Raw genomic sequence first — 3,945 nt, 5'->3', positions numbered from 1 at the left:
TCACGGGCGTGCGCGCCGCCGCCGTGCGCGCCTTTAAGGTGGAGCGAGGACTTCCGCTCTTGAGGCTTTCCGGTGACGTCACAGGTGTTATTTTTAGCCCCATTCTGGGTGTTTTTTTTTACCCAATCAAAAAAGTACGGCGGGTGAAATGGGCCAAAATTAAATACATCTGTAAAAGATATTTAACTAGTATCGGCTGAGAAACAAGCCAATACAGTAGCATAGTAGGTCTACGTGTTCATTAAAAACATGGTATTTTTAAAAAATAAAGGACTGGAACATAGAAATGTTTGTCAACATTATTATGCTCCAGGCAAAAAAAGTATGAATTTAGCTAAAGTGCTAGCCTAAAACGTGGGCATGCTAACATTAGCATGCTAACTGGGAAACAGCTAGCATTCACAAAGTCCATGATTATTAAGTAAATATGCACGCAATTAGCTAATATGCTAGCGTCACACATTAGCATGCTAACTGGGAAACAGCTAGCATACACGAAATCCATGATTATTAGGTTAATATGCACACAATTAGCTAATACGCTAGCATCACACATTAGCATGCTAATATTAGCATGCTAACTGGGAAACAGCTAGCATGCTAACTGGGAAACAGCTAGCATACACGAAATCCATGATTATTGGGTTAAAATGCACACAATTAGCTAATATGCTAGCATCACACATTAGCATGCTAACTGGGAAACAGCTAGCATACACAAAATCCATGATTATTAGGTTAAAATGCACACTATTAGCTAACATGCTAGCGTCACACATTAGCATGCTAACTGGGAAACAGCTAGCATACACAAAATCCATGATTATTAGGTTAAAATGCACACTATTAGCTAATATGCTAGCATCACACATTAACATGCTAACAAACAGCTAGCATACACAAAATCCATGATTATTGGGTTAAAATGCACACAATTAGCTAAAATGCTAACGTCACACATTAGCATGCAAACATTAGCATGCTAACTGGGAAACAGCTAGCATACACGAAATCCATGATTATTAGGTTAAAATGCACACTATTAGCTAATATACTAGCATCACACATTAGCATACTAACATTAGCATGCTAACTGGGAAACAGCTAGCATACACGAAATCCATGATTATTAGGTTAATGTGCACACAATTAGCTAATATGCTAGCGTCACACATTCGCATGCTAACATTAGCATGCTAACTGGGAAACAGCTAGTATACACGAAATCCATGATTATTAGGTTAAAATGCACACTATTAGCTAACATGCTAGCGTCACACATTAACATGCTAACTGGGAAACAGCTAGCATACACGAAATCCATGATTATTAGGTTAATATGCACACAATTAGCTAATACGCTAGCATCACACATTAGCATGCTAATATTAGCATGCTAACTGGGAAACAGCTAGCATGCTAACTGGGAAACAGCTAGCATACACGAAATCCATGATTATTGGGTTAAAATGCACACAATTAGCTAATATGCTAGCATCACACATTAGCATGCTAACTGGGAAACAGCTAGCATACACAAAATCCATGATTATTAGGTTAAAATGCACACTATTAGCTAACATGCTAGCGTCACACATTAGCATGCTAACTGGGAAACAGCTAGCATACACAAAATCCATGATTATTAGGTTAAAATGCACACTATTAGCTAATATGCTAGCATCACACATTAACATGCTAACAAACAGCTAGCATACACAAAATCCATGATTATTGGGTTAAAATGCACACAATTAGCTAAAATGCTAACGTCACACATTAGCATGCAAACATTAGCATGCTAACTGGGAAACAGCTAGCATACACGAAATCCATGATTATTAGGTTAAAATGCACACTATTAGCTAATATGCTAGCATCACACATTAGCATACTAACATTAGCATGCTAACTGGGAAACAGCTAGCATACACGAAATCCATGATTATTAGGTTAATGTGCACACAATTAGCTAATATGCTAGCGTCACACATTCGCATGCTAACATTAGCATGCTAACTGGGAAACAGCTAGCATACACGAAATCCATGATTATTAGGTTAATGTGCACACAATTAGCTAATATGCTAACGTCACACATTAGCATGCTAATATTAGCATGCTAACTGGGAAACAGCTAGCATACACAAAATCCATGATTATTAGGTTAAAATGCACACTATTAGCTAATATGCTAGCGTCACACATTAGCATGCTAACTGGGAAACAGCTGGCATACACGAAATCCATGATTATTGGGTTAAAATGCACACTATTAGCTAATATGCTAGCATCACACATTAGCATGCTAACTGGGAAACAGCTAGCATACACAAAATCCATGATTATTAGGTTAAACTGCACACTATTAGCTAACATGCTAGCGTCACACATTAGCATGCTAACTGGGAAACAGCTAGCATACACAAAATCCATGATTATTAGGTTAAAATGCACACTATTAGCTAATATGCTAGCATCACACATTAGCATGCTAACTGGAAAACAGCTAGCATACACGAAATCCATGATTATTAGGTTAGTATGCACACAATTAGCTAATATGCTAACGTCACACATTAGCATGCTAACTGGGAAACAGCTAGCATACACAAAATCCATGATTATTAGGTTAAAATGCACACTATTAGCTAACATGCTAGTGTCACACATTAGCATACTAACTGGGAAACAGCTAGCATACACAAAATCCATGATTATTAGGTTAAAATGCACACTATTAGCTAATATGCTAGCATCACACATTAACATGCTAACAAACAGCTAGCATACACAAAATCCATGATTATTAGGTTAAAATGCACACTATTAGCTAATATGCTAGCATCACACATTAGCATGCTAACATTAGCATGCTAACTGGGAAACAGCTAGCATGCTAACTGGGAAACAGCTAGCATACACGAAATCCATGATTATTGGGTTAAAATGCACACAATTAGCTAATATGCTAGCGTCACACATTAGCATTCAAACATTAGCATGCTAACTGGAAAACAGCTAGCATACACGAAATCCATGATTATTAGGTTAATGTGCACACAATTAGCTAATATGCTAGCGTCACACATTAGCATGCTAACATTAGCATGCTAACTGGGAAACAGCTAGCATACACAAAATCCATGATTATTAGGTTAAATGCACACTATTAGCTAATATGCTAACATCACACATTAGCATTCTAACTGGTAAACAGCTAGCATACACAAAATCCATGATTATTGGGTTAAAATGCACACAATTAGCTAATATGCTAGCATCACACATTAGCATGCTAACATTAGCATGCTAACTGGGAAACAGCTAGCATTCACAAAGTCCATGATTATTAGGTTAATATACACACAATTAGCTAATATGCTAGCGTCACACATTAGCATTCAAACATTAGCATGCTAACTGGGAAACAGCTAGCATACACGAAATCCATGATTATTAGGTTAATATGCACACAATTAGCTAATATGCTAGCGTCAAACATTAGCATGCTAACTGGGAAACAGCTAACAGGCTAACTGGGAAACAGCTAGCATACATGAAATTCATGATTATTGGGTTAAAATGCACACAATTAGCTAATACTAGCATCACACATTAGCATGCTAACATTAGCATGCTAACTGGGAAACAGTGTTAGCATACTAACATTAACGTGGTAACAAGGGAACAGCTAGCATACTGCTAAAATGGCGCCAAGTAACATTTGTGAATGTCAGGTGGAAAAACGTACAAAATTAGCTATCTTAAAACGTTAGCATGCTAACATTAGCGTGCTAACAGGGGAACAGCCAGCTAGCGCACTTCTAAGATAATTGGGGGCCACTTCCATAAAATGCAGTACTTTATAATGAATATAAATCACAACTTGCTCATTTCTAAAAACATGTAATATTAATTCTTGTTAAAAAAATGTTTTTTTAA

The sequence above is a fragment of the Nerophis lumbriciformis genome, linkage group LG16, assembly GCF_033978685.3.
Source record: "Nerophis lumbriciformis linkage group LG16, RoL_Nlum_v2.1, whole genome shotgun sequence".
NCBI lineage: Eukaryota > Metazoa > Chordata > Actinopteri > Syngnathiformes > Syngnathidae > Nerophis > Nerophis lumbriciformis.
Note: the sequence above shows the minus strand (reverse complement) of the source record.